This window comes from Stegostoma tigrinum, chromosome 25, assembly GCF_030684315.1.
Source record: "Stegostoma tigrinum isolate sSteTig4 chromosome 25, sSteTig4.hap1, whole genome shotgun sequence".
Lineage (NCBI taxonomy): Eukaryota > Metazoa > Chordata > Chondrichthyes > Orectolobiformes > Stegostomatidae > Stegostoma > Stegostoma tigrinum.
Window position 1 is genome coordinate 32,267,568 of NC_081378.1, and position 13,868 is coordinate 32,281,435.

At 39.6% G+C, this 13,868-nt stretch overlaps 1 protein-coding gene across 4 annotated transcripts in view; it reads right to left on the reverse strand.

Annotated features, from left to right (window-relative positions):
- tafa5a (TAFA chemokine like family member 5a) overlaps positions 1 to 13,868 on the reverse strand; it is a 579,339-nt gene that overhangs the window by 41,237 nt on the left and 524,234 nt on the right. The window contains exon 4 of one of the 4 annotated variants that reach the window (XR_007249806.2): positions 2,700 to 2,807. The exons of the other annotated variants lie outside the window; for them this stretch is intronic. The gene's annotated coding sequence lies outside the window, so the exon portion shown is untranslated. The remainder of the gene's footprint in view (positions 1 to 2,699; positions 2,808 to 13,868) is intronic. 4 annotated transcript variants of the gene reach the window in all.

Sequence of the window (13,868 nt, forward strand, 5' to 3'; positions counted from 1 at the left end):
TACCGACAGAGGATACAGCCTTTAGCTGCAAACGTCTCATGTTGTCCTCAATGTAAGGTGTATGAAGGAAATAGAAAGCAAAATGAATCAGTTTGACTTGATGATTAATTAGACACAGTACCTGTGGCCAATTTCACAGTAATTTCAAGACAGTTTCCTAAATTTATTTGGACAACAAAAATGAAATAAAAATGTAAATTGCAGGATGATCACGCCCCCTTTACACATTGTTGAAAATGCATGGTATTTATCACCAACGTAAAATCAACAGGAAGTATTCCTGGAATGGAAAAAAAATAGTCAAGAACAGGATTTACTGTATAACTGCAAGGGCCATGGCATGTGTGACAAGTACTTAGCTGCAAAATCTCTCGCAATTTTGAACTGTAAGCCTTCAGGAAAGATGTCAAAAAAGCGATTTGGTTTTCCGTGATGAATGTTGCATGTATCTGTTAACATGCAAGTGTGGCCAGTTTACACAGCCAGGAGAAAGAAAGATCAGCTTACTGCGGGCATTTTGGTGCAGTTATGTGCTGACAATAAAAAAAAATGGAACTTGATTCAACCCTCCATGGTGAATAGTTGTTTTTCTTTAAACGTGTTGAGATGTTAAAGTCATTGTATTTTTTTTTGCATTCCCTACAAAGGTCACAATGCTTTTTTTGGAATATATTCTATTTTGTCAATTCTCTCTAATTCCAGCTGGCATGTTGTGATTTCCATTCTGGGATTAATTCTGTATATCTATGGCACAATCATTTTCTACTGTAATCAACAACTGTGGTAATATTATGGTTTTAAGAGGCGTATTTTGTCCCTTATAAAGAGGGGTTGAAACAGAGGTGCCATCATAACTTTTCCTAAATTTCTTCAGACTTAGAGCACCATTCAGTTGAAACCCAATTTATTGTTAGGCTAGAAAAAAGCTGTTACAGAACTTTATTCTCACTTGTTTATGCATGCAAGAGCTGGCACTTTTCACAAGCAGACAATTTCATGACAGACAGCATGTGTTTTCAGTAGCAATACTGACAGAGTATACAGCCTTTTAGCTGCAAATATCTCATGTTGTCCTCAATGTAAGCTGTATGAAGAAAATAGAAAGTAAAATGAGTCAGTTTGACCTGATGATTAATTAGACACAGTACCTGTAGCCAATTTCACAGTAATTTCAAGTCAGTTTCCAAAATTTATTTGGACAACAAAAACGAAATAAAAATGAAAATTGCAGGAAGATCACACCCCCTTTACACATTGTTGAGAGCTTGTGAGGTCTTTTTTTTTCCCTTTAATCACTCATGGGATGAGGGCGTCACTGGCTAGGCAGCATTTATTGTCCATCTCTAATTGCCCAGATGGCAGTTAAGAGTCAACCACACTGCTGTGGGTCTGGAGTCACACATAGGCCAGGCCAGGTATGGATGACAGTTTCCTTCCCTAAAGGACGTTGTTTTCTTCTCTAGAAGTTGGAAAAATGGAAGCAGCCTGAACGGGTATACCTAACCACACATAACCAGTTTTTTTTTTAGTTTTATCTTTCAGTAGTACTTGTTGCAATCTTGAAGATGGATGAAGATGGTCTTATTCCTCTCTGTTACAGATAAAAGCTGGGGTTCTCTTCCTGCTGCAAGAATTGCATGTGACACAATGCATTATACTTAATTTGCCTCTGCCAATGATGTTACAACATTGGAACAGTTAGTTAGTGGTAGTTAATATATCTATTATTTTGTTAAGCATATTGATAAATTTTCAGATAAGCTAATTCTTTTCTTTTTATTTTGTCTGCATTTTAGCTGCAGTACAAAAATGAAGTGTGTTTTGTTAAACATCGAGCATTTCCACCAATCAAATTGCATCAGAAATGCATGCCTTATACATTCCTTTAAAATAAGAAAGAGTCAGGGTCTAAACTATCTTCTTAATATGTTTTGAGGGGGTTTGATCTAGTTCATAACACAACATATTTCACAATTACATCACTCAAGGTCAGAACTTACAGAAATGAACATGTTACTTATCCTTTCCTGGCTTTCAAACTCAAAGGTGATCATGAAAAGGAAGTCAAATTCCAGAATTTTTCAAGGCTACCGTTAAAAGATTTGTATGTTGAAAATCAACAGTTGGGCAGCACGGTGATTCAGTGGTTAGCACTGCTGCCTCACAGCGCCACGGACCCAGGTTCAATTCTACCCTCGGGTGATTGTGTGGAGTTTGCACATTCTCCCCGTGTCTGCATGCTTTTCCATTGGGTGCTCTGGTTTCCTCCCACAGTCCAAAGATGCGTAAGTTAGGTGGATGCTAAATTACTGATAGTTTTCAGGGAAGTGCACGCTGGTGCATGAGCTACGGGAAATGCAAGGTTACAGGGTTGGTTAGCCACCAGATAGTATTTAAACGTAGCTAAACAGACAATGCACCCAATTGACAGGGAATTACCTCATCAGTAAATCAACCCCAAATGTCTGTATAACTGCATAAATGCCTATGTTATTCCTTGCACTAATCATTCCAAGACACCTTGGCTTGTTGCAGATTTCCACACATCCATGCTGGGATTACAATAAACAGTATAGCTATTGCTGTTTTATACTGGTCTTAGAAAACAACCATTGGTTCACTGTCTTTTGCAAGAATTGCATGTGACACAATGCATTATACTTAATTTCACAATTACATCACTCAAGGTCAGAACTTACAGAAATGAACATGTTACTTATCCTTTCCTGGCTTTCAAACTCAAAGGTGATCATGAAAACGAAGTCAAATTCCATGTTGTTGGAAATGGTGGTTCACAAAACAGTAACCTGTACAAAAATAAGTTGTCACAACAAAAACTTAGAACTTATGATTTCAGTGAATTATATATTATGGGTTCTCAAGAGTGTAGTTCTAAGCAGCACAAATGAGCAAGAGATAATGGGAACTGCAGATGCTGGAGAATCCAAGACAACAAAGTGTGGAGCTGGATGAACACAGCAGGCCTAGCAGCATTTTAGGAGCACAAAAGCTGATGTTTCGGGCATAAGACCTTCATCAGAAAAGGGGGATGGGGAGAGGATTCTGAAATAAATAGGGAGAGAGGGGTAGGCGGACCGAAGATGGACACAGGAGAAGTTAGGTGGAGAGCAGAGTATACGTGGGGAGGTAGGGAGGGGATAGTTCAGTCTGGGGAGGACGGAGGGTCAAGGGGGTGGGATGAGGTTAGTAGGTAGGAAATGGAGGTGCGGCTTGGGGTGTGAGGAGGGGATAGGTGAGAGGAAGAACAGGTTAGGGAGGCGGGGACGAGCTGGGCTGGTTTTGCAATACAGTGGGAGGAGGGGAGACTTTGAAGCTGGTGAAATCCACATTAATACCACTGGGCTGCAGGGTTCCCAAGCAGAATATGAGTTGCTATTCCTGCAGCCTATGGGTGGCATCATTACGCCACTGCAGGAGGCCCAGGATGGACATGTCGTCCAAGCAATGGGAGTGGGAGTTAAAATGGTTCGCGACTGGGAGGTGCAGTTGTTTATTGCGAACCGAGCGTAGGTGTTCTGCAAAGCAGTCCCCAAGCCTCTGTTTGGTTTCCCCGATGTGGACGAAGCCACATCGGGTACAGTGGATGCAGTATACCACATTGGCAGATGTGCAGGTGAACTTCTGCGTGATGTGGAAAGTCATCTTGGGGCCTGGGATTGGGGTGAGGGAGGAGGTATGGGGTTGCAGGGGAAGGTGCTGGGTGTGGTGGGGTTGGAGGGGAGTGTGGAGCTGACAAGGGAGTCGCGGAGAGAGCAGTCTCTCTGGAAGGCAGACAAAGGTGGGGATGGAAAAATGTCTTTAGTGGTGGGGTTGGATTGTAGATGGCGGAAGTGTTGGAGGATGATGCGTTGTACCTGGAGGTTGGTGGGGTGGTATGTGAGGATGAGGGGGATTCTCTTTTGGTGGTTATTGCGGGGACGGGGTGTGAGGAATGTGTTGCAGGACATGTAGGAGACACGGTTGAAGGTGTTCTTGGCCACCGTGGTGGGTGGGGGGATGTTGTGGTCCTGGAAGAAATGAGTAAACTGGGTTTCTATTGTTAAATTACACGAGCTTCTTTTCTGATTTTTTTAATACAAGTAGCTTCAGATAATTTTGTTTCCTGAAAGAGGAAAAGGTATCACTGTGAAAAATAAGCAGTTTTATAAATTTTTAACAATGTCAAAGATATAAAGATTGCAGCTCTGGTTATTCAGTAACAATTCAGGGCATGGCATTGATTATCAGGCTCTGAATGTGAATCAAGACCACCAGCCTAGAATATAAAATGAACATTTGCCAGCTCTGAGTCAACACAATGTTGGGCAGATTGGATCCTGATCTGTGGGGAGAACAGTCTACTCAGTGGTAACTGCAGCAGTGGTGGGGTAAGGAAATCTATGGTGGCAGTGATCCACGCTATTCTTTCGGAGCCAGGAGTGGCAATCCTGTTTCTCCTGATAGCACCTGGTAACCTGAGCACTTATTTCTACCCTTTTGGCTGTACTACTGGGAGTTACTGAGAAAAATGTCCATGATGCAGAGTCCTGGCAGTTAAAATTCAATCCAGTTCTTAGGTATGTCACAGGACCCTAAGCTTCATACTTAGCTCCCAAGTGATTCGAGCAGGAGCTTTGACTGTCCAGTGCAAGATCTAGTAGAAAATGCCATCAAAACAGGGACAGGTCAGTAAGTCCAGCTCCTCAACTTTAATTCTACTTATTGTCCAGTTTCCAATAGACATTAAATTCTACACTAATAATCCTGGGTAATCAATTAATTAATGTTTTAAGATAACCAATCATAATTATTACATTACTCTGCTAACCCTCATTATTGCTGGAGGGTGATGGGCTTATCCCAATTTTAATCTGCATCAGAGAAGCCAGAATACTACATACAGTAAATGCAGTGATAAAATGACAACTGTGCAGACATTGGGAATTATGTAGATCAGAACTTGGGTTTTCAAGGAAAGATGGGCAGCTTATACCATGTTTGCACATCAGCCAAGTAAGTGCTTTTTGAGATACACGGGGTAACGCTTTGGCCCTACCCGTATGCAAATTATTAGTTTTATTCTTTCCTTACTTTGCAAAGTGAAGGTCAGAGATCTGGGATTGAAATTATGAAGTGCCCAATTGCCACATACCAGAATTGCACGCAGCCATCAAGCACTACCATGTTAATCTCTTTTGATATTTCAGAAATACTACTGGACCTCCAACAAGATTGCTCTCATATTCTTTTTAGATCACATCTGCAATCAGTATCCCAATAAGATTGCCAGGATCAGAACAGATATTGCCTTTCACAAAGTAAAAGCATGCTACAGATAATTTCTAATTTACTCTTTTTTTTAAATGGCTCTTTCAACCTGAAACAAATCTGTGGTTAATTTCCCTTCAAAAGACAAAATTCTTAAGATGAATAGAGAAACATCAATTTATTGGTGGTTTAGGCATTGCCTCAGACAAAAATTATACACAGAAGGAAAAAATAAGTGGCTAATAATTCACATATATAATACAGTGACAATATAAAACTTTCTACAGGATGGACTGGTAAGCTGGTTAAAACAGAGCAGCTCCAGTTCACACTTGGTTTCTGATTTTAATGATTACTTTGATAGTCGATGAAGTGATCACAAGCTTCAGGCTAACCATGGTCCTCCAACATCAATCAACAGGGTGGAAAGTCGTTTGGTGTGAATCTGTATGGCTTTTTACAGTGCAATATTTCTATACTATTACAGAACTAATAATGAATTTGTCCATCCAAATAAATTCTTTTAAAAAAACCTTGAATTTTGAAACTAATTTTAAGTGATTATTTGTCCCTTGAAATAAATGAGCTTGGTGAGTTACATAGAGGGTTGGCAATAGCAACTGTGCTTCATCCTGCTTATATAGAGTACGAAAAAGAAATGTTAACCTCCAAGTAAAATAGCATTTTTTCCAGTTTAATAACTTGTCATCCTTCGGCTAACACATTCTACCAAGGTCATACAAAAAAAAATTACCCACCTATAGTAGGTAAGGAAAACATTTCCTTACGTGTTATTATGAAATGTGTGCAGCTGTCTGCATTGTCACGCTTCCTGTAAGACATTTCTCTCATAATTTGGTCGTCATATTGAAATGAAAAACAAAATTACATCTGTCATGGCAAAAGAAGGTGATAGTTTAGAAATTGTTCCTCTAAAATCTTCCATTTGACATTTTTCTTGCAATCTCAAATATCCCGGGTGCAGAAATAAAAGGGAGAGGCGGGTTAGATATATTAAGGCAGTGTTGGGGGTGAGTTGATAGGGTGAGTGTATGTGTAGGGTTGAAATGGTCAAAATATGTGAAACATACCCTCAGTGAATCTACTGCCATTTTGATTACAGCAGCTGAGGATTCTACTCAGGAGGTGTGAATCTATCTTTGTAATATTTAAATGGAACTGCATCTCTCAGATTTGGGTTGTCATTTAAAATTTAAAGCTGACTGGCTACACTCCTACTGTTCACAAGACCTGGCAACTAAAAGCTGATGAACGCAGGTGATAAAGGTTTTTTTAAAGCGCTACTTTTGGGCCAAGAGGAGCAGGAATGTGCATCCTAGTTACCCCAAAATGCTAATGACCATTACACCTTGTTCCACACCAATCATCCAGTCTGCAATCTCTCCTGTACTCATCTGTAAGTCTCAGAAACCTTCACCCCATCTCTCTGGCACAGCCGCTACCAATTGACAACTGATTCCACAGCTAATCAAGAGATCCTTCAATGCTACTATATGGCAATCAACTTTTCCATCACAGGCTGTGCACAAATCAGCACTTTAAGTTATCATGCATATATGCGTACACAGAAAATGTTGAGAAGAGCCACTGCTTCAAAACAATGCCTCTACTTTTCCCAAAACAAGGAATAGGGTGCTTATCAGAACGTCAGTGTTCCCAGTTTCTGATCACTGCACACACACACTCCTTTCTCTTTCACATTGCTCTGTAAATACTGGGTCTATAATTACTTTATAACAATAGCAATTCCCTGTAGAAAACTTCACTATTGTATTCATTATCTTTTCTCCATACGATAATTTTGGAATAATCTCTTTTGTAGTTTGAGATGTTTAACTTTATCTGCATAACTAGCTCCAACTTTCAATATCTTTTGTTATTTTTTGCCAGTGGCCTCAGAGTCCTCAAGAAGCCTGTTGGACTGGCTCATATACCTGCACAACTGGTCCACATGCTCATCCTGTTTTTATCTTGTGAATTTTTAAAATCTTTTCCCTTCTAAATTGAAAAATTTCCCTCATCTGTTTACTTCTAATTTGGTACTTATGGGCACTCACACCACCTTGTCCTTGGGAGCCCAGCCACAATGATGTAAATTGTTCCCATTTTAGCATAGAATGTTTGCTTACACATTTTCACTTCCACCCTGTTTATGAATGTTTTTAATTAGTTACTTCCACCCTCATAGTCACATATAATCTTCAAATTGCAACCCCACCCCACCAACTTCCGTTCAATCAAGGATACAGAGTTTCATCATAGGGGTCCCCAAATCACAACAATTACGTTCGACAATGCTGTCTCATCTTTATGTTCATGATTACCTTCAGAAAAAGCACAACTAATTAAATAACACCCTCATCATTTGCAAAATTATCCTCAAAATGTATTTTCCTGCTAAACAATGAAGTGTCATACAGTAAAAGCTATTAAACCACTCCCAAAGATATCTGCACAACTTCCAAAACTACACAGAAGTCCTCCAGAGATAGTAGGAACTGCTGATGTTGGAGTCAGAGATAACACAGTGTAGAACTGGATCAACACAGCAATCCAGGCAGCATCAGGGGAGCAGGAAAGTTGATGTTTTAGGTCAGGACCCCTCTTCAGAAACTCCTCTGTTGTTGCCTGGCCTGCTGTCTTCCTCCAGCTCCACACTGTGTTATCTCTGACTTCAGCATCAGCATTTCTTATTATCTCTGAATGAGTTATAAACCCGTCGCAAAACCACTCATTTCTGAAGAAGGATCCTGACCCAAAATGTCAACTTTCCTACTCTTCTGATGCTGCCTGGCCTGCTGTGTCAATCCAGCTCAACGCTGTGTTATCTCAGAAGTCCTTCATATGTTTCCTCAACGCTCTGCTCAATTCTTCAATAGTCAAAATTTTCTCCAGATTTACTATACCGACAGATCTTCCATTCTGCTAGATTCAAACCCACCTTTAAATACTGCTACCACAGTTCAAGATTTAGTCCCTGAGATGTTCTAAGCAATACACAAGAGAGGCACTAGCAAAAGTAAATTAGTAAAAAAGTGAAAAGTAAGCAAAGTAAATTAACACATTTCATTTCTGATGACAGATCGCTGATCTGAAATGTTGTGTGGGATTTTAATTCTTAAAATCCATCCAGGAAGATAAAATTGAGACTATTAATTTTGTTTTTCTTACAATGGATGCTGTCAAGCCTGCTGAGTATTTCTAGCATTTTCTGTTTTAATTCAGTACATGGTTTCTTTACAAACTTCCTTTTTTAAAAATTTGCTGTTTGCTTTGAAGTAGCACTTTCATGAGGATGTTTATTCCAAAAATTAAATAGGGGAAAAAAGTTCATGATGGGCAAATAGTAGAAGACTTTCTGTGAATCCCTACCATGAACCCAAGACTTGTATGTGGATAACCCAATGGCCTTCACAGATTATCTGCCATGATATTGACTCAAGAAAACTGCTGCTCACAGAAGCAAAACTGAGCATTGTATGAAGCCTTCACACATTTGTATCTTATGAAGCTTTCCTAGGATACATTTGCCATTTCAAGCAGTGCACAATGCAAAGATGTATCTAGAATGCTGCAACGACTGCCTTTCACAAAGGTTGACATTTTCATTTTAGAAAGAACACATAATATGTAAAGCTTTTGCCAGAGAGCATGGTTTCTTCTGATACAGAGAGATCCATTTTAGATTCACAGTACTGCACAAACTAATGGCTTCCTCCAAAAGAAATGGCTTGCTGTTCATTAAAATTCAAACGGTGTCTGAATTCAGACATCATTATTCCCACCAATGGCAATAAATCCTGTAAAAAACCATAGGACGTCCGCTACATATAAGTTCCAGTGTCCATATTGTTTGAGTGAAGAGAAAGAAAGGGAGGATGGTTGTCAACAAATCAGAATGGCCCCCTTCACTCATGACTGCTGATTCTGCAAACAAGTTGTATTAGTAGCTCTGGAATCCATTGGGTGGCTGTGACGTTTCAACATCCGCCATTCCTCAGCTGCCACCTCCATGTTCAAAACAGCCATGTTGCTAATGCATTTCCACAGTGGGATGTCACTCCTTTTGAGTGAAAAAATGAATTGAAGAGCTAGAACAGTACAAAACTGTTACCCATTCTTTTAAGTCTGTTAATCCTGTAAATTGAGTGGATACTAACACCGTCTCTCTTCATCTGAGGATAAGCAGCCAGCTTTGGACAGAGGAAACACTAAAACAACTACCAATGGCAATGCTTCGTTAGTCCACAAAGTGCTATTCCTGGATCCTCACTTTTGCATGTACCACAGAGTATAAAGAATGAAACTGTAGTTATTTAGCTTAAATATAAATTGTACTTGAAATGTATCAGATCATGACACAAAAGGCAGCGTTAAATTTGAGCTGACAATTTTATTCCTCATGGTGATTCTTTTATTGCACAGTCATGATTGGTTACATCTGAATTTGAGCATTACAAGCTAAAGGATTCTGACTGGCCTATGCAACTACACCATGCATCATCACTGCATTTTAACCACACCATCTCTGCAGTTCTGCCAGAGTTTGACAACCCACATTGTCTGTTTTTTTTAGGGCATTAAGCGGATACCACAACCAGTTGATCATAAATCTGGTCTGCTTCCTATAAATACATTGCACAAGCTACATTACTTTTGGTACTTTCTCTAATTTTTAATGCCACGTTTCTCTTGCATCTCAAACACATACAGCCCATCATGCCATTTCCACAGGAGTATGAGGGGATTAAACACTACTTTTGGGAAGTACTCGCTGAATATTTGCGCAAAGAAAGGAGGAAAATCATTTGGAATGCATTAACTTTTCACCGTCATATTGCAGTAAGCTGTCATGTGCAATTAATGATTAGAATGATGGCTACATGCAAAATAAAACAGCCAATAACTTTGGGAACCACTGAAAACATTGAGATGAAATGGATAGTAAACATAATATTGCTTTACTTGGTTTTAGGCCTAGCTTTCAAAATACTACCATATGCATCAGAAATTTAAAATGTTGCTCGTGTCAACATATAATCAAACATATTTCTTCCAACAAACAGATATCTGCCTTCACCACATTTACGTCACTTAACAGAAATGGTGAGCCAAACAATGTAGCTTGCCTGTTTTCTTAAAAGAGGGTTTTTTTTTCAAAAAGGCTGGGCTCCAACACTTACAAATTTAATAAAAGCTTTGTTTTCCATTGATGTCAGTAGCAGTTGAAGAAGCTAATGTCTGTTTCAAGTTGGCCGCATTCTCTTCAATTTTGCAATGATTTTTTAGCCAATGCAAGGCAATGGAAGTTGGACAGGCGTAATTGTGGCATGTCAGCCCAATGGTAAAGTTTTGAAATAGCAAATAAGTAATTTACATAATTGTTCTCTGTGCAAATAGAGATGACTTCTATTCATTTTGAGAGGTCCAGGTCAGTTATGGACAAAAACCTTGCAGGACTGAACGAAGAATCATTTGCAGCCTCTACCTCTTGAACAAAATGGTCTGGAGGTGAGGACTGGCATGCTGGCTGGTAATGGGAAATTTCAGCTTGTCTGGTCCATTGTTGGCTCACACAGCCAATGATAATTCATCACCAAGTCTCTGCATCCCAGCCAAGGAATCCCAAATACATCACCCTCTTCCATCCCAGACTAAGCCGGATGTTAGCGGATTGTCTCTGCTTAATCATCACCTGACAAGTTGCTACTTCCAGCTAGAAAAGGTTGAGCTAGCACCGGTCAGGATTGAAGAGAGGTCTGGTTGTTTTGGAGTGCTGTGAATCACATCTGGCGTGAGATCGATGCCCACCCCTGATAACCGTTAAAATCAGTACTAAAATCTAGTCACAATGGATCAAGTGCCACATTCTTGATGTCCTATTTCCAAACCTAACCCTGAGAAACAATATGAAGGGGATAACAACAAACAGGAGAGCAGCAGAAGTGAGAACAATTTAATATCTTTTTTTGTAAAAAAATACCCTGTTATTGTCTTTGTTTTATAAACAAGTCAAACATATGATGAATGTTTTCAATAGAGCAGTTATAGTGTTTTGTCAAGAGTGTTCACTTCAAACAATATCAATTCACTTGATTACATGTGTCCATTTGAAGACTTGTTTTGATTTTTGAGATAGAGCAGTTGAGATTTATTGAGGTGACTGGGCTGTCACAACTACGTTTTTATTTGTTTAACTGACAATGGAGTATGTGCTCACCATTACTAAATAAAGATAGCACGGGCAAATAAGGAACTTAACCTATCAAGTCACCTTTCAATCATCAGTATATCCTCAAGCTGGCAAGTCAGCACAGATACAAATCCATTATTTATTAAGTGGGAAGCATGATATTGCCTGCTTTCCGCTACTTATCTGGTGGCCTCATTCACAGAAGCAGGTAAAGATTTACAGTCACTGAAATGTGAATATGTTTATTATTAAGATACCAATATAGAACCAAATTACATCTTGCATACTTCATATTCAGCATGGCAGGCAACATGGTCTCCTTTAGATGTTTTATGCTATTATATGAAATTTTCAAATATCCTCATTTCTTCCTCAAATATCATTGGGCATTTTTGTAATGCTTAAGTGAAAAAAAAATGAATTAGATATTTAAGTCTGACGACGAATTATTTCATTATTCTTCCTTTTTGAGGCCTTACTTTGTTCCTGAGCATGGGCTCTGAAGCACACAGAAATTATCATATACAATTTACAAGCACCTGTTCAATGTAGTACATGTGCCGCAACAATTTTTATTGTGTGCTTAAGTGAATAATTATGTCATACAACTAGATACTGGCTGCACACATCAGTAGGAAGCCCAAAAGCATAATTTGCTTGCAGCATTTAAAGCTCGCTTAGCCCTCTTAAAACCAGAGATGTTCCAAAGCTGCAGTAAGTGCTGGCAGTCATATTGGAAGAGAACCTAACTTTAAATATAATGGCAACAGGGATTCCAGGAGAGAGAAAGAGAGGGAGTTCTTCAGCTTATGGATGGTACACTGAGAGTCTGGAAGAGGTAGAGAGGAGGAGAGATGTCTGGTTCCCTGCAAGAGACCAGCAGGCTCTCTCCACATAGAGTCGAAGGGCAATGGGAACAGATAGCCATGAAAATTAAAGTCAGCAGCTTAGGCCAAGGACTTGGATGTAAGTGCAATAAGTTCCACTCCTGACACATAAGTGGTCAATGCTAGGGAATGTATTTTCAAATGCCATATGTCACCAAAAGTATCATTAGTCTCAGACACTTTGAATTTACTACAGCTCCATCACTGAGCTGCCAACAGTACCTATCAATCAAGAATGATAACAAACATTTTTATGTTTCACTGAACCTTCATAGATTTGGCACTATGAAAGTTTTACAAGCATATCTCAGCTTTAAGATACCACCAGCTATTCAGTCATGGCAGCCACATAAATCAGATCACATCACTCTCATTAATGTGCCTCCCCTTGTCTTGGGGTCATGCAGTCCTAGAGGATTATTAAAGATAAAATTAACTGGAGGACAGTGGTGAACTTACATGTTGTGACCTTCATAGAAAAGGCTGTATGGCTAGTAAAATGACACACATTACAGAGGTTATGGCAAGCTAGGAAGCTGAAACTATTTAGAACAATTGCATCCACATAGCTGTTCTGCCTTTCCACATATCCATTCCATCTTCCCACATCTTAACATCTCTTCATACCACATTCTTCTTATTTGAAATCTGCAGGTGATATAGCTATGAACCTCTTACATCACCAACCCTCACCAGAGATGCACCTTTGTACCTTTTTTCAGACTCAAATGGTTAAGTCTGATCAGGCAATGAAGGAGTACGATGAAGAGCACCATCACTTGATTTCATGCTCACTGCTACTAGATACTTTCTGTCTCTTAGGAGGCAAGATTTGCATATGGTGACACACCTGGCATGAATTGGCAGGATGCAAAACCTCACCAGAGGACAGGGTTATATATAACTCCATTCAGGAGCTCAGGCAATGATTTCATTGGGGCAGCCAACAAAAGAATGCTGGAGTTTATGTACAATAACATGCTTGATGCATTAATAAGTACGACAGAAAACCTATGTTCAATACCAAGGAGCCTGGAGGAGACCAAGACCTACTCGATATTGTGCAACGCTTCAAGTCCATCCTCTCCAGCATAGGAATGGTAGCCAATTCCATTCACACAGTAATGGAAAACCAGGAAGGAATGTCTGAAGGTTGATGTCACAATTTCCATACTAGTACAAACAACAGGCACCCAACCTTAGTGCTACAGTAAAAAAAACTTATGCAACTGCTACCATAGTGTCTGTGGATTTCAATATGCAAACTAGTTTGCATAGAGTCAAAGGCAGTCCTCAACCTGTCCTTCAATACAATATTAGGATTGCTGAATTGTTGTCCTGGGTGAGTACTAGTGGCTCCATGGTGAGTAAACCTGCTGCCCTGTCTCTCAATCAGGTAACATGTGTCCTCTGAGCCTACCAAATATCAGATGATCTTGCTGTTGCCTTTTGGGCTACAAGCCCAGAATGGTACTAACAACCTGAGATGGTCACCAGTC